The 18,261-nt window shown below is 41.4% G+C and overlaps 4 non-coding genes across 4 annotated transcripts; 2 read left to right on the plus strand and 2 right to left on the minus strand.

Annotated features, from left to right (window-relative positions):
- The first annotated feature begins 3,444 nt into the window (after positions 1-3,444).
- Positions 3,445-3,517, plus strand: trnak-uuu (transfer RNA lysine (anticodon UUU)). Its single transcript has one exon. It is a non-coding gene; the product is annotated as a tRNA-Lys (tRNA).
- A 4,997-nt stretch (positions 3,518-8,514) lies between these two features.
- Positions 8,515-8,588, minus strand: trnat-agu (transfer RNA threonine (anticodon AGU)). The gene has a single exon. It is a non-coding gene; the product is annotated as a tRNA-Thr (tRNA).
- Positions 8,589-8,880: 292 nt separating this feature from the next.
- trnar-ucu (transfer RNA arginine (anticodon UCU)) lies at positions 8,881-8,970 on the minus strand. Its single transcript is given in 2 exon segments — positions 8,881-8,916; positions 8,934-8,970. It is a non-coding gene; the product is annotated as a tRNA-Arg (tRNA).
- Positions 8,971-12,293: 3,323 nt separating this feature from the next.
- trnaw-cca (transfer RNA tryptophan (anticodon CCA)) lies at positions 12,294-12,365 on the plus strand. The gene has a single exon. It is a non-coding gene; the product is annotated as a tRNA-Trp (tRNA).
- The last annotated feature ends 5,896 nt before the right edge of the window (positions 12,366-18,261 follow it).

The following is an 18,261-nucleotide window of genomic DNA, read 5'->3' on the forward strand; positions in this document are numbered from 1 at the left end:
ACATACCAGGCTCTTCTGCTGGGCTGCAGTGGCTGATGTGAATCCACACGTTCAGTCCGTTTGCCTTAACTGATGTAGCCATTGCTAGGCTTACCTTGTATGGTCCTTGGACCCTTGGCTCAGCCCACTTTCTCTTGTGCACCTTCATGTAGACCCAGTCATCTGGCTTGGGCAGGTTCTCAGGCTTCACAGGTTCTTTGTGAGATCTGTTGGCTTCCTTCACCTGGTGATACACTGATGTATAGAACTTAGTCTATTCAAGTAGTTTGACAACTCATTCTCCAGTTCTTCTGGATTGGCACTGGTAACGGATAGGATAGGATCACCTTTGAGGCAGTCACATAGCTAAAGAGAAAGAACCATAGAATTGATTGTAAATTTTTTTTACAATTGTATATATTTTTTTAAATAATTTGTTTAATATTTTAAAATTGTTATAAAAAATATGCAGTATTGATGCAACAATAATAATATTTCAACAATAATATTGAAGTCTCATATTCATTTCTGTTCACTTCATTTCCAGATTGCAGGAGCTGTTCCTACACCACACAATTTTTTTCTAGTTATCTTAGATACAACCTTTGCCCTAGATATCGTCTACGTGTGAATGGTAACTTGGGAGGGTAGCTCCTCCCCAACAGCATTACTACATACTGCGGTAAATATATGCCGGTTCTACACAGCTAATGTTAATAGTGACTTCTTCAAAAGGTTTTAAAGCCTTATAGGCTTCTTCCATTTCTTCGCACTCTTCCTGAGTTAGTGTGTGCAGTCTGGGGTTTACCGGAGCCAATGTGCTAATGACAGCATCCCTAAAATCCAAAAATGTGGAGTTCCATCAGGCTGGGCAGCCTTGTTTGAGCTTTAACTCTGGTAAACCCAGCTGGTGCTGAGTTGTTCAGCCACCACTATGCTTCGGTGCAGATACTCCACAATCTTGTGAAGCTCTTTAAATGCATAACCTGCCTGGATTCCCCTTCCCAAGATATTAAGTCAAATTTTCTAGAGTAACTGGCAGTTCTCACCTCAGTGTGTGAGTGTGAAGCGTGGACAACTTGTACCTGAACTCAACTTAGAGACTAGACAGCCTATGTGATAGGACCATGGTTGAACTTTCTCTTGGTTAACTTCACACATTTACCATTTATATGACTCCTTTATTTCATTATATGTGTCAGATGATGGGCAAAGGCGGTACAGATATGCTTTTTGCGAGTTATACAGAGCCAGAATCCATTTTCTAAGAAAGGTATATTAATAAATTATTGAATGCTACAAGGACCAGATCTGATCCACGATCAACACATGCCATAGGGCCTGGATAGCTCAGTCGGTAGAGCATCAGACTTTTAATCTGAGGGTCCAGTCCCTGTTCGGGCGTCCTTTCACTGTGTTTGACTTCTTGGCTGGAAAGGCCAAATCTTGGTTGAAATTGCTTATGGCTTCCAAAGGCTGTGAGGATTAGCCTTCTCTGATCTAGAGGACAAACTTTGGAATTGCTAATGCTTTCCAAATCATAACCATACTGTGCTGATGTAAGACTTCAGAGTGACTGTTGTGAGTACGAGTTATGCTGGTGAAATTTACTGAGTGATGGGATGGTCAAAATTCTTCTTGTTTGAAAAAATGCAAACACGCTACTTAAACAGACAGCTCTATGGTTGGTTCACACATTCTTAACCCAGGACATTGTTTGACAGGTCCACTGAAACTTGTATTCTGAAAACATCTTAAGCAGTATTTTCAGGCAGTTGTTTTTCAGCAAACATGATCAACAAACTTTGGAAACATGTTACAATAGGGCGCTAAGTTACTACTGGTAATTAGGTGAAAGAGTTGTTACCTGAGCAATGTTACCTTGTGCATTCTTGTTCCTCGTTGAGATGACAAGTGGGGGGCTGTGATTGTTGCGACTAGGTCCTGACATCTGGGCTAGAGCTTTTCAGAGGACAAGGCCCAAGCTCTTTTTAAATGCATAACCTGCCTGGATTCCCCTTCCCAAGATTTTAAGTTAACACCAGAAAAGGATAACACCAGTTAACACCAGAAAAGGATGCGGTCCAGACAACATCCTTGGACAACATCTCCGACTGAGTCTCTACCAACATCTTCAAGGAGCTCTCTTCCATCAGCATCCCTGAGGAAGTCTCTACCAACATCTTCAAGGAGTTCTCATCCATTGACAGCTCTGAGGGAGTGTCATCCATCCACGGCTCCAAGAGTCTCATCCATTTACAACTCAGTGAGTCTCTACCAACATCTTCAAGAAACTCTCTTCCATCAATGTCTTTGAGTGAGTCTCTTTTAACATCTTGAATGAGTCTCATCCATCCATATCGCTAGAGATCTCTTTTTAACACCCTCAGAGTCTCGTCTACCAACATCTCCATGAGAGGTCTCTTTTAACAGTTCTCATCACCAAACTACTCCAGGAGAGTTCTCTTCAACTAACAGCTCAAGAGAGTCTCCATCCACATCTGAAAGAGTCTCTTCAACCAGCATCTGTAGGAGTCTCTTCCAAGAAGCCACCAGGAGTTCTCATCAACCACGAGTTTCAGAAGTTCTCACTGCTCGACATCACAAGGAAATCACACTCGCTCTGAGACTCCACATACAGACAGGTTCCTGCAAAGCCTCCATCTCCAGCTTTTGCACCTCTATGATCCACTAATCAAAGTTTTGCGACCTGCTTAAGAGACTCTGCCGGGTTTGCTCCTCGCTCTGTTTATCATCCTCATTGGATCCTCATTTATCATGTAATCAGAGGAAACCGTTGAAAATTTGTGCCCAAAGGCCTGAACTGTTTTGACAGTAAAAAAAAAACAAAAAAAAAATAACAGCGGAGCCTGGAAAGCTCAGCCGGTAGCGCATCAGAATTTTAATCTGATGGTCCATGGTTTAAGTCCCTGTTTGTAGGTGGAATAGATGTGTTTGTTAGTCATTTGGTCTCCTTGTGCAGAATAGCCAAACTTGGTTGAAAATGCTGATGCTTTTCAAATGATTCCCATACCATGACAAGCAAGGCATTCCTTCAAGCAAGATAAAACTTTAGAGTGACTGTTATAAAGAAGAGTTATGCTGGTAACATTTTCCAAGTGATGGTATGGTCAAAAGTCTTCTTGTTCTAAAAGAAAATACAAACACGGTAGTTAAACGGAAAACTTTATTGTTCAATTTAGAGACTGGACAGCTTATTAGATAGGACCAAGGTTCACCGTTCTCTTGGTTAACTTCACCATTTTACAGGTTACTCGAGTACTTTGTGTCTTTATATGTGTAAGACTGTGGGCAGTCAGTGGAGGTATAAAGCTGCTTTTTTGTGAGTTACAGAGCCAAGATTACACTGTGTTGGTTTGTATACTTGAATAGTGCTGTTGAACATAAAATAGGGGACAAACACTCTGGTGTCCATGTCCAGGGTAGAAGAAGGCCTGTAGTAGAGCCCGGATAGCTCAGTCGGTAGAGCTTCAGACTTTTAATCTGAGGGTCCAGGGTTCAAGTCCCTGTTCGGGCGTCCTTCTCACTGTGTTTGACTTCTTGGCTGGAAAGGCCAAATCGTGGTTGAAATTGCTTATGGCTTCCAAAGGCTGTGAGGATTAGCCTTCTCTGATCTGGAGGACAAACTTTGGAATTGCTAATGCTTTCCAAATGATAACCATACTGTGCCGATCTAAGACTTCAGAGTGACTGTTGTGAGTACGAGTTATGCTGGTGAAATTTACTGAGTGATGGGATGGTCAAAATTCTTCTTGTTTGAAAAAATGCAAACACGCTACTTAAACAGACAGCTCTATGGTTGGTTCACACATTCTTAACCCAGGACATTGTTTGACAGGTCCACTGAAACTTGTATTCTGAAAACATCTTAAGCAGTATTTTCAGGCAATTCAGCAAACATGATCAACAAACTTTGGAAACATGTTACAGTAGGGTGCTAAGTTACTACTGGTAATTAGGTGAAATAGTTGTTACCTGAGTTGTTACCTTATCTTGTTCCTCGTTGAGATGACAAGTGGGGGGCTGTGATTGTTGCGACTAGGTTCTAACATCTGGGCTAGAGCTTTTTCAGAGGACAAGGCACAAGCTCTTTTTAAATGCATAACCTGCCTGGATTCCCCTTCCCAAGATTTTAACGGAGATTTTCAAGAGCCTATGGCAGTTCTCACCTCAGTGTGTGAGTGTGAAGCATGGACAACTCGTACCTGAACTCAACTTAGAGACGAGACAGCCTATGTGATAGGACCAAGGTTCAACTTTCCAAAGCTTGGTTGAAATTGCCTATGGTTATCATGCCATCAGTGTGCACTGTGATAGGCAAATGACAACTCTAGCAACTCTAGCTCAAAGTGGTAAATACAATGTTATTAATAATTGTTAATTGTTAATTAATAATTGTTATTAATGCGGTCCAGACAGGATCCTTGGAGGTGTGCTAAAAGTCTGTGCTAACCAACTAGCACCAGTCTTTACCACGATTTTTAACCTCTCCCACAACCAGAGTGTTGTCCCCACATATTTCATGTCCTCCACCTTTATTCATGTCCCCAAAATCGCCCGTCCTGCCTCCCTGAATGACTACTGTCCTGTAGCCCTGACTTCTCTAGTGTTGAATTGCTTTGAAAAGCTGGTTAGAAACTACATCTGCTCCCTCCTCCCCAACTGCCTAGACCCATTACAGTTTGCATACAGGTCCAATAGGTCCACAGATGATGCCATCAACTACACCTTACACGCTGCCCTCTCCCACCTGGACCAGAGGAAAGGAAACTATGCGCGAATGCTGTTTGTGGATTACAGCACAGCCTTTGACACCATCGTCCCCTCACAACTCTTCATAAAGCTCCAGGATCTGGGACTAAACTCCTCCATCTGCCACTGGATTCTGGACTTCATGACCAGATGCCCCCAGGTGGTCAGGATGGGAAACCACACCTCCTCCACGCTCAACCTTGGCACTGGAGCTCCTCAGGGCTGCGTCCTGAGCCCCCTGCTGTACTCCCTCTACACCAGTGACTGCACGGCCACACACAGCTCCAACGGGCTGGTGAAGTTCACTGACAACACAGTGGCGATAGACCTCATCACCAACATTGATGAGAAGGCTTACTTAGAAGAAGTTGTAGGATCTTAAGTGAACAGGCAGCAAGGAAGCCATCAAACTTTGAATCCTGCTCCCAGACTTTGTGGAGCCAAGTTAATTACCACTTGTTTACTGATTGCTGGTTGCTTCTGGTCACAACTGTCCTGTGAACAAACCCTCTCAGCCAAGAAGAGCCTCTTTCAAACTCACTGATTTAGGTTGTTGGCCAAGACCAGATGGCTCACCCTACAGGATGGTAAAACTGATAACTACAGGAAAAAGGGGGGTGACTCACCCAAGGAACCTGATGGAACACAAAATTCACCAACCTTCACACATTCCACAGAACCGAGCATTAACAGACTGCATAAGGTTATTTTACATCTCCTGTAAGGACAATGAATTTTAAGATGATGCACCGTAGCTTGAAAACTCATTGCTTTTTTTAATGTCATTTCTTATATGCATCATGCCTTTAGTCACCAGGTCATTATGATGCTTTTGACCATTTAACAGGTATAATAGCATTAATGAGTGTATCAATAACAGCAGATATGTGATGTTTGGTATGTGTGTGATCGTTGTGTAATTTCCTAAGAGTTGTGATAAAGTAAATTTGAGTACAGTGTCATATTCATGTTACAAAATTCATAACCAAAGTCTAACTTTGACTTGTGGAAAGTTTGAAAAGCACATAACTCAGAGACCACTATGTTAATTAGTGCCAGAGGAGGAGAATACAGTTTACACCCTGCCTCAAGATCCTGCTGATTGGAGCAAACATTTTGGGGTCAGCCCAACTGGAAAGGGTTAAAACCCCCTGACATACGTATGGTGCCAGGTGACTGGGTCTACGTGAAGGTATACAAGAGAAAGGAGCCTGAGCTAAGGGTCCAAGGACCATACAAGGTAAGCCTAGCAATGGCTACAGCAGTTAAGGTAGACGGACTGAACACGTGGATCCACATCAGCCACCACAGCCCAGCAGAAGAGCCTGGTATGTCTCTGAGTGAGGCAATCGAGCACCTAAAGACACAAACAGAGGACAGAGGAAAGCGTCAGTAATTTCTTCTCTGTACTCCAACAAGCCTCTCTACACGGTGTAAAATCATAAGGGGCAGAAGAAGATGAATGAAAGGTATGTTGGGTTTATTAAGAGACTATTTCCAAAAAGTGACTGATTTTGCATACTTTTGGGACATTTGCAGACAATTGCAAAAGGTATTTTCATGACAAGGGACAAGACCTTTACTAGGAGTAGCACCTCACCCATATAGTCCCCTCTGAAAGTATTGGAACAGCAAGGCAACTTCAATTGCTTTCCCTATACATTGAAGACATTAGAGTTTGAGATCACATGTTTAGTATGAGAGGACAGATCTGAATTTCAGCTTTCATTTCCTCATATTTACATCCAGATGTGTTAAACAACTTAGAACATGGCAGCTTTTGTTTGAACTCACCCATTTTTTCAAGTGAGCAAAAATATTGGAACAAGAGCATGATAGGTGTTCCTTGCTGCCCAATTGTGCCCTGTTAAATTGATTGTTTAAAATATTAACAGCTTTGAATGCCTACTGTTTGTTTGAGCCCTAGGTTTCACCTGTGAAGACTGAATTTTTCTTAAAAAGGTTAAACCAACATGAAGACCAGAGAGCTTTCTATGGGAGAAAAGCAAGCCATTGTGAAGCTGAGAAAAAAGGGAAAATCAATCAGATCCATTACACAAGCATTGGGCATAGCCCATACAACAAATTGGAATGTACTGAAAAAGAAAGAAACCACTGGTGTACTAACAACCAGACATGGAACAGGTCAGCCAAGTAAAACAACAGCAGTTGGCCAGTCCATGACAGAAACATTGTGAGAGGTGAAGGTATTACAATCCACCATTCGAAAGAGACTACAGAAATAAAAAAGTGCAGAAATATAGAGGCCATACCACAAGATGCAAACCACTCAGCAGCAGTAATCATCAGAAAGACAGATTGGAATTCACTAAGAAATACAGAGATGATCCACAAAAGTTCAGGAACCAAGATTAACCTGTACTAAAGTGATGAAAAGGCCAAAGTGTGGAGAAAGAATGGATCTGCTCATGATCCAAAACATAGAAGCTCATCAGTCAAACACGGTGGAGGTAGTGTCATGGCTTGCATGGCTGCTTATGGAACAGTGTCACTAATCTTTATTGATGATGTAACTCATAATGGTAGCAGCAGAATGAATTCAAAAGTCTATAGAAACAAACTGTCTTCCAATTTACAGAGAAATGCATCCAATCTAGTTGGGAGGAACCTCATCATGTAGCAAGACAATGACCCAAAAAGCACTGCCTGACACAACAAAGGACTTCATCAGGGGGAAAAAGTGGAAGATTTTAGGCTGGCCAAGTCAGTCACCAGACCTGAACCCAGTTGAGCAGCATTTCACCTCCTGATGAGGAGACTGAAGGGAGAAACCCCCCAAAGCAAAGAACAAGTGAAAAAAGCTGCAGTACAAGCCTGGAAAAGCAGCACAAAAGAAAAATGCAACAGATTGGTGGTCAGTGGGTCACCGGCTTGATGCAGTTATTGCAAGAAAGGGATATGCAACTCATCATCTCATGACAACATCATCTCAAAATCATCTCATATTTATCTTTTGATCTCAAACCCAAATGAATTCAGTGTATAGCAAAAACAAAAGAATTGGCCTTGCCATTCCAATATTTTGATGTGGTATGAATTATCCATTCATTAGCAATCTGATTATTACTGATTAGAGAAATTATTGTGATTGATAGATTGATCAAAGGGGGGATTGTGGAAAAATAATCTGAAAATACATTTTATATTTTCATATTATGTATTTTATATTGCATATTATCCATTTCATAATGTTGGTCTTTATGTAACTGAGGAAGGGACGTTGAACCGTGGCCTACATATGAGCGTCAAAAATCAATAAGGAGGGAAGTTCGATCTCCGAGGTCAGCTTGATCTGGTGCGGTCTCCGCGGCCTAGGGTTAGATCATGTAAGAGGACAGTGTTCTCCAGTGTTCACTCTCGAGCTCCTTTATTGCTTAGGTTTACCTTTGTAATAAAGTTTCTTGATGATTCTAAGAAGTTTTGCTTTCCCTGCGTGTGAGACGAGAGGAATTCTCCATGGCACAAGCTACATTTCATCTCAGGTTCTTGCAAATTCATGGAAGGCATAGGATTTACCTGTTTATTAGACAGGCACTTTTCTGTTGATAGCAGTTGAAATCTACATGCAACACACATCTGAAAGCAAACAAGTCTAACAAGATCTGAACCCACAAGCTTTTAATAACATCAATGCTAAACCTAGAATTCACCTTCCAGTGTGCCCCTTCTTGGCTTACTTGTGTGGTGTTTCTTGGCTTTATAAAAGGTACTTCTCTTGCACCAACCAAGTAATCACACACCAGGCACTGCTGGGATTCGAACCCAGGATCTCCTGTTTACTAGACAGACGCTTTAACCAACTAAGCCACAGCACCACATACACATATACACTACATATACAACAATCAACAATTGACAGCAATTGCACAGAGGGCACAAACCAGAACGTTACTGTGGGGTTGGGATGTGTAAGCACAAATTATGACATGAATCCATGTCATGTGTATTTGTAAGAACTTAGGTTTAGGCAACAACTTCATTTTGCCAACTGGGGCCAACAAAGCATTCCATCTAAGATGGAGAGTAGGGAATTGTCTAATCCACCAGGATTCTTCTCAGACACCCTGCCTAGTATAGAAGAAACTAACAAGCAACACTTATGAGAAATGACTCTGGTGGGACTCGAACCCACAACCTTTGAATAACTTCAACACTAAGCCTAGAAGTCCAACGCGCTATCCATTGCGCCACAGAGCCACTGCCCGTGTGTTGCATGGTGCTTTATCTCAGGTTCTTCCAAATTCATGGACAGAATAGTGTTTGCTTGTTCCTGTTTATTAGACAGGTGTTTTTCTGTTGACAGCATTTGATATCTACATGCAACACACATCAGAAAGCAAAAAATTCTGGCACTGCTGGGACTCAAAGAGAAAGTTGAACATTGGTCCTATCACATAGGCTGTCTAGTCTCTAAGTTGAGCTTCAGGTACAAGTTGTCCACACTTCACACTCACAAAATGAGTTGAGAACTGCCATTTGCTCTTGAAAATCTCCCTTATTATCTTGGAAAGGGGACTCCAGGCAGGTTATGCATTTAAAGACCTTGTGCCTTATCCTCTGAAAAATCGAGGGAAAATTGATCAGATCCATAATACAAGCACATAAAACAAATTGGAATGTCCTGAAAAAGAAAGAAACCACTGGGGTACTAGCAACCAGACATGGAACAGGTCAGCCAAGTAAAACAACAGCAGTTGATGACAGAAACATTGTCAGAGGTGAAGGTATTACAATCAACCATTTGAAGGAGACATACAGAAATAAAAAAGTGTAGAAATATACAGGCCATACCGCAAGGTGCAGACCACTCATCAGCAGTAATAATCAGAAGGCCTGATTGGAATTCACAAAGAAATACAGAGATGATCCACAAAAGTTCAGGAACCAAGATTAACCTGTACTAAAGTGATGGAAAGGCCAAAGCGTGGAGAAAGAATGGATCTGCTCATGATCCAAAACATAGAAGCTCATCAGTCTACACATGCTACTTCTGAGATGCAAGTGATCCTGACCCCTTCTGCTCCTCCTCGCTGCCTGATGCCCCTTCTGCTCCTCCTTGCTGCTTGACCCATTCTGATGCCCTACTTCTGGTTGGAGTTCTCATTGGTTGAGTTCGCTCGCTGCTGCTGGGGGCGGCCCCATATGGACGGTCTGAAGAACCATTTGGTTTGGTGGGGATAGTCCTACCTGGGGGCTGTGGAGATGGCTTGGGGATCACATACTGTGAGCTGTACTGTAATGGCCTGGGACTGCGATTGCTGTAGTGGCTTTGGGGCTGCAGTTGCCAGGAACACCTTCGTACTCAGGACTCCATGAGTGGACAGTGGATAGATTTTAACCAGCCGGACTTCTTGCAAAAACTGTGATTAATTTATTAGTTGCACAATTGCACTATTTGTCCATATAGTACACAATAATAGAAGGAATTTATTTATAATCGCACTATCCGTTGCGCCCAGATGAGGGTGAGTTCCCTTTTGAGCCTGGTTCCTGTCAAGGGTTCTTCCTGATATCATCTCAGGGAGTTTTTCCTTGCCACCGTCGCCTCTGGCTTGCTCATTAGGGATAAATTCACATATTTACAATATATTTTCTTTGTGAATCCATTTATTTCTGTAAAGCTGCTTTGTGACAATGTCCATTGTTAAAAGCGCTATACAAATAAAATTGAATTGAATTGAATCAGTCAAACACGGTGGAGGTAGTGTTATGGCTTGCATAGCTGCATCTGGAACAGTCTCACTAATCTTTATTGATGATGTAACTCATGCTGATAGCAGCAGAATGAATTCAGAAGTCTACAGAAACATTCTGTTTTCCAATTTACAGAGAAATGCATCCAATCTAATTAGGAGGAACTTCATCATGCAGCAAGACAATGACCCAAAAAGCACTGCCCGACACAACAAAGGACTTCATCAGGGGGAAAAAGTGGAAGGTTTTAGGCTGGCCAAGTCAGTCACCAGACCTTAACCCAGTTGAGCAGCATTTCACCTCCTGATGAGGAGACTGAAGGGAGAAACTCCCCAAAACAAACAAGTAAAAAAAGCTGCAGTACAAGCCTGGAAAAGCAGCACAAAAGAAAAATGCGACAGTTTTGTGATGTCAGTGGGTCACCGGCTTGATGCAGTTATTGCTAGAAAGGGATATGCAACTCATCATCTCATGACAAAATCATCTCATATTTATCTTTTTGATCTCAAACCAAAATGTATTCAGTCTATAGCAAAAACAAAAGAATTGGCCTTGCAATTCCAGTACTTTTGGAGGGGACTATATACACCTGAACAAACTGTGAAACAAAGTAAACTTTATATGAAATGTAATTTGGCTAAGTTGACATATTGACATCACTGAGGCATGCAATAATTACATTTGTGATCTTCTGGGCAACAGTATGGGCAACAGTAACAGTGTTCACTCTCGAGCTCCTTTATTGCTTAGGTTTACCTTTGTAATAAAGTTTCTTGGTGATTCTAAGAAGTTTTGCTTTCCCTGCGTGTGAGACGAGAGGAATTCTCCATGGCACAAGCTACATTTCATCTCAGGTTCTTGCAAATTCATGGAAGGCATAGGATTTGCCTGTATATTCGATTGATAGCAATTGAAATCTACATGCAACATACAACTGAAAGCAAACAAGTCTAACAAGATCTGAAACCACAAGCTTTTAATGACATCAACGCTGAACCTAGAATTCACCTTCCAGTGTACCTTTATAAAAGGTACTGCTCTTGCACCAACCAAATATTCACACAAATCAGATACAGCAGGGATTTGAATCCAGGATCTCCTGCTTACTAGACAGGCACTTTAACCAACTAAGACGCAGTGCCGCAGGCAAGACGCAGTGCCGCAGGCAAGACGCAGTGCCGCAGGCAAGACGCAGTGCCGCAGGCAAGACGCAGTGCCGCAGGCAAGACGCACAGTGATAGTCATTCTGGCATGCAGACCTAGATGACAAGGTAGCTATTCATCCAGCGATGCAATGCACATTTTGTGGTGTCAGATTCAGAAAAAGATAGCTTAGACATAGGCATTCTACACATGTTCTGATATGACAGGGGCATATATGTTGTTTGTGTCTGAATGCTGCTCCTACCATTGATTTGAGGCTTGCTAGGATCCTCAACCACAAACATAGGTCAAGATATATATCTTTAAACAGCAGACAAGCCACAGCAGATAAAAGATACTATCTGATCTCCAGCAATAGTCTTAACTAACATATCACCAAAATTCTGTTGCTAGCAATTGAAATCAACGTGAAAGCAAACCACGATTGACAGCAATTCCTCTGAGGATACTCAGCATATGTTTCGAATCTTTGTTAATCAGAACGTTAGTGTGGGGTTGGGATGTGTAAGCACAAATTATGACATGAATTAATGTCATGAGTATTTGTAAGAACTTAAATTTAGGCAACAGCTTCATTTTGCCAACTGTGGCCAACAAAGCATTCCCTCTAAGATGGAAAGTAAGGAATTGCCTAATCCACCAGGATTCCTCCCCATGCATGGGACCTCGTGGCGCAACGGTAGTGCGTCTGACTCCAGATCTGAAGGTTGCGTGTTCAAATCACGTCGGGGTCAAGTGCTTGCTCTTTCATATACATGCAGGTGAGGGAGCCTTTTATATGGACTCAAATCTCTATGATGACCATCCATGTCGTTGTCGACCTCATGCTAAAAGGTAACATTTTTTTCATGCATTTTTTCAGACAAGAAGACTTTTGACCATCCCATCACTTGGTATACTTCACCACTGTAACTCATACTCACAACAGTCACTCTGAACTCTAGATTGGCACAGTTTGGGTATCATTCATTTCATCCCCTGGATCAGAGAGGGCTAATCCTCATAGAAGTTGGAAGCCATCAGCAATTTCTATCAAGATTTGGCTTTTCTAGCCAAGAAGTCAAACACAACTGCCATGTTTCTCATTCTCTCTTGTGTCCGGCTGCTTTATGTCCCAGGACTTCCTCATGTCTGTGTTACATTATGGCTCTCCCTTTTAGTTATGCTGTCACAAGTAGTCTTGCTGGAGTCCCTGTTTGCACTCTGCCCACAATGTACATCTTCTTAAACCGTTACAACACAAGAGCAACCCCCCCCCTGCCCACTCCCATGATCATGTCTCCTTCTGCTCTCCATACCTGCCTGATCCATCCTGATGCCCCACTTCTGCTTGGAGGTTTCATCACCTGAAAATCCCTCGCTGCTGTCGAGGATGGCCCACATGGACAGCCTAAAGATCACCATGAGATTACTGTGGATGGTACCAGACAGACACCCTAGATGGCTGTGGATGTTCTTCCTTGGCTAGCCTAAAGACTGCAATTGCTAAGAACACTTTACACTCAAGTCTCCATCGTCGAACAGTTAATAACTTCAGTTTGACATGATAGACCTAAAGTTAAACCTCTAATGGTGTTCATGCTCAAGTTAAAATGATTAGCACTATCTGACAGTTATAGAAGTGGAAAAATGTATAATCACACTACTCAGTGAGTCTGGTTCCTCTCTAGGTTTCTTCCTCAGGGAGTTTTTCCTTGCCACCGTCGCCTCTGTCTTGCCCAGTGGAATAAATTTCTAGGTCACTATTTAAATTTAAGCAAATTTGTGACTTTGACCATGTTAACGCCTTTGTACTAAAGGTGAAATTTTCTGTGAGCCTTATCCCTTCCTTTGAAGCACTTTTTCAGAAGACATACCGAAGGATCTAACCTAAAATGGATCATCAGGTTTTATACTGTCAGGACCACAAACCCCACTTCCCAGAATGCACCACGGCCTACTAATATGGCCGCTCCAGACTACACTTCCCAGAAACCATGGCAATTTACTTGTTCCCAATCACCAGACGTTTGATCACACACCTATTTTCAATCATACACCTTCATATATACACACACTATATTAAGGGACTTTCATTCACTACATTCTTCATGAAGTAAATGCTCAGTTTGTGTCTGTCTGCTGACTTTACCAAGCCTTTTGCCCATGTATGTTGTTCTTTCTTTTTTGATTTTTGGGCATTTTGCCTGTCTCTTGATTCATATGTTTTTTGTTTTGCCTAGTAACATAGTTGACAGAACTTTTGTGGACATGAGTAAAATCAAATATTTTCTTCACTTAAAAGTCAAAATCAGTCTAAAAAAATAGTGTAGTATTTGGATTTTACAAATTAATTAAATATATATAATGTTTAACTTCGTTATTCATTATTTTGAACTCAAGACCCACTCACTTCAAAAATGGACATTGCAAAAATTGTCAATTGAGGAACATTAAGGCAATTTCAAGCAAACTGAAACATAAGGTGCACAATATATGTGTGTGAGATTATAATATACTTTCCCTTAATTGGTAAAATAGGCTATTTCTGAAGTAAAAATATAATTATCATCACTGGACATGGAATTTAACCAAAATTGTAGAATAACTCCAATATCTTCAGTTATATGCTCTGTGTTAGCCGGTCTAGTGCATCATTATGTCTATGTCTTAGGTCTCAGCTTATTTATTGATTTGAATTTTTTTTCTGAGTTTGTTTAAGTTATTGTGGCTATGGGGAAAAGGCGGCTATGATGTGCACATTGGCAGCTGTGTCTGGTCGCTTCCAGTGTGTAACAGTGGTGTTTCATTCATGAACAAATCTGTGTTTTTGAACAAATCTTAACAATAACATGCTAAAAAATGCTTACATCTAACTGCCACTTTTTGCTACTCCTCCTCCAAATTTTTGCCTCTAACCTTGCACAAAGTCAGGAAAAAAGGCCCAGACTGATGAGAAAAACATAAATACCTTAGATGTTTTTAAATTGCAAAAAAAAAAAAAAAGGTTTTAGGTCAGAGCAGTAGCAATCACGACCAAAGGTCAAAGTAGCAACAGACAACTCCACAGGTCGCAGCAGCAGTGCCACCTTGCCGCCCATTTGTTCTTCAGTGTGGGGTTTGGATGTGTAAGCACAAATTATGACATGAATTCATGTCATGAGTATTTGAAAGAACTTAAATTTAGTGTTATTCTGTTGACAGCAATTGATATCTACATGCAACACACATCTGAAAGCAAAAAATTCTGGCACTGCTGGGACTCAAAGAGAAAGTTGAACCTTGGTCCTATCTCATAGGCTGTCTAGTCTCTAATTTGAGCTTCAGGTACAAGTTGTCCACGCTTCACACTGACACACTGAGGTGAGAACTGCCATTTGCTCTTGAAAAATCTTCCTTATTGTCTTGGAAAGGGGACTCCAGGCAGGTTATGCATTTAAAGAGCTTGTGCCTTGTCCTCTGAAAAAGTTGTAGCCCAGATGTCAGAACCTAGTCACAACAGTCACAGCCCACCACTTGTCTCTGAATTTCAATGCGTCTTTATCACCTCAAAGAGGATAAGAATGTGCTGTCAACTCTGTGTTATGATGCCATTATCATGGCACAATGGTAGCGCGTCTGACTCCAGCTCAGAAGGTTGCGTGTTCAAATCACATCGGGGTCATAAGCTTGCTCTTTGTCATACATGCATGTGGGTGAGGGAGTCCTTTATATGGACTCGAATCTCTATGATGACCATCTTTGTAGACCTCATGCTAAAAGGTAACATTGCTTAGGTAACAACTCTTTCCCCTAATTACCAGTAGTACTTTAGCATCCTACTGTAATATGTTTCCAAGGTTTGTCCATTGTGCTTGCTGAAAAATAATTTGCCTGAAAATACTACTTAAGACATTTTCAGAATACAAGTTTCAGTGGACCTGTCAAACAATGTGCTGGGTTAAGAATGTTTGAATCGTAGAGTTATCTGTTTAAGTAGCGTGTTTGCATTTTTTCAGACAAGAAGACTTTTGACCATCCCATCACTTGATAAACTTCACCACCATAACTCATACTCACAACAGTCACTCTGAACTCTAGATTGGCACAGTTTGGGTATCATTTAGTTCATCCCCTTGATCAGAGAAGGCTAATCCGCATAGAATTTGGAAACCATCAGCAATTTCAATCAAGATTTGGCTTTTCCAGCCAAGAAGTCAAACATAACTCTGTCTCTCTCTCTCTACACCCATTCCCATGATCCTGTCTCCCTCTGCTCTCCATACCTGCCTGATCCATCTTGATGCCCCACTTCTGCTTGGAGGTTTCATCACCTGAAAATCACTCGCTGCTGTTGAGGATGGCCCACATGGACAGGCTAAACTGATGGTATGGTCAAAAGTCTTCTTGTTCTAAAAGAAAATACAAACACGGTAGTTAAACAGAAAACTTTATGGTTCAATTTAGAGACTGGACAGCTTATTAGATAGGACCAAGGTTCAACGTTCTCTTGGTTAACTTCACCATTTTACAGGTTACTTGAGTACTTTGTATCTTTATATGTGTAAGAGCTATGGGCAGTCAGTGAAGGTATAAAGCTGCTTTTTTGTGAGTTAGAGAGCCAAGATTACACCGTGTTGGTTTGTATACTTGAATAGTGCTGTTGAACATAAAATAGGGGACAAACAATCTGGTGTCCATGTCGTAAGAAAACTATATTAATAAATTGTAGAAAGCCACAGGATCCAGATGGGATTAGCCCTCTCTGATCCAGTGCAGAGGGCAAATTTTATTGGGACTATTGAACTATAGCTCATTTGGTAGAGCATCAGACTTTTAATCTGAGGGTCCAAGTCCCTGTTTGGGTGTCATTCTCAATTTGGAAAAGCCAAGTCTTGGTTGAATTTGCTTATGGCTTCCAAAGGCTGTGAGGATTAGCCTTCTCTGATCTGGAGGACAAACTTTGGAATTGCTAATGCTTTCCAAATGATAACCATACTGTGCTGATCTAGACTTCAGAGTGACTGTTGTGAGTATGAATTATGTTGGTGAAATTTACTGAGTGATGGGATGGTCAAAATTCTTCTTGTTTGAAAAAATGCAAACACGCTACTTAAACAGACAACTCTATGGTTCAGACATTCTTAACTCAGGACATTGACAGGTCCACTGAAACTGCAAACATCTTAAGCAGCATTTTCAGGCAATTTTTTTTCAGCAAACATGATTGACAAACTTTGGAAACATGTTACAGTAGGGTGCAAAATTACTACTGGTAATTAGGTGAAAGAGTTGTTACCTGAGCAATGTTACCTTTTAGCATTAGGCTGACAAAAACACGGATGGTCATCATAGAGATTCGAGTCCATATAAAAGTCTCAGCAGAAAAGCCCCCGACACCAGCGTGAATGCAAAAGATCAAGTTTCATGACCCTGACGAGATTTGAACACGCAACCTTCTGATCTGGATTTCCCAGTCAAGGGGCCAAAAAGTATCATGGCACAGAGTTGGCAGCGCGTGCTTGTTCCTCGTTGAGGTGACAAGTGGGGGGCTGTGACTGTTGCGACTAGGTTCTGACATCTGGGCAAGAGCTTTTTCAGAGGACAAGGCACAAGCTCTTTAAATGCATAACCAGGCTGGATTCCCCTTCCCTAGCTACTTGTGATGTGATAGGACCAAGGTTCAACTTTCTCTTGGTTAACTTCGCACATTTATCGATTATATGAGTCCTTTGTGTCATTATACGTGTCAGATGATGGGCAATCAGTGGCAAAGGTGGTATAAAGCTGCTTTTTGTGAGTTATCCATAGCCCGACTTGTTTTTTTGAGGGTAAAAGAAACTCTATGGTAGGGCTTGGGTAGCTCAGTTGGTAGAGTAGCAGACTTTTAATCTGAGGGTCCAGGGTTTAAGTCCTTGTTTGGGTATTATAACTACTAGGTGCTTGCTGGGTTTGTCTTCCTGGCTGGAAAAGCCAAAGCTTGGTTGAAATTGCCTGTGGTTGTCATGCCATCAGTGTGCACTGTGACAGGCAAATGACAAGTGCAAAACCTTAAGGTAATGGATAGAGCGACTCTAGCCCAAAGTGGTAAATACAGTGTTTTAATTAATAATTATTAAGTAAAACATGTTGCTAAATTGTAGATGTCTTGCATAAAATATGTGCAAGTATGTTGATTTTACTATTGTCAGGGAAAGAATTTAGAGTATTGGGCCATAACTGACTAAGTTGCCATTTGCTAGCTAGCTGAATTTAGCAAATCCGTCATGTTAATCAAAGTAATGTAAGTATACAGCGAGTATCTAATGTAATGTACCAACTGAAAATAAACAGCAAACAGCAGTCAACATTTCACTCAATACAACCCATTTTTCGAGGAAAGAATTACTGTGCTCCATGATTTTCATCTCACTCTGACAGTACCTTTCATATCTGAGTTCTGGAGAACTCTGGAATACACACTTTTGCTTACATTTAAAAATGCGTGACTGGCTAACCTACCTACTTTGTGATCGCCACACTACACCGTCACATTAAAAGATGAACATTTAGTCCATCTTTAGCTTCCAACAAATTTACCCGTAGCCTTATCTTGTTTGTTTAAATGCCCGTGACTTAGTATTTCCTTATTTTATTTACTCACTCATCTGGTTTACGGTCATTCCACATCCC

The sequence above is a fragment of the Pangasianodon hypophthalmus genome, chromosome 5 (assembly GCF_027358585.1).
Source record: "Pangasianodon hypophthalmus isolate fPanHyp1 chromosome 5, fPanHyp1.pri, whole genome shotgun sequence".
Classification (NCBI taxonomy): domain Eukaryota; kingdom Metazoa; phylum Chordata; class Actinopteri; order Siluriformes; family Pangasiidae; genus Pangasianodon; species Pangasianodon hypophthalmus.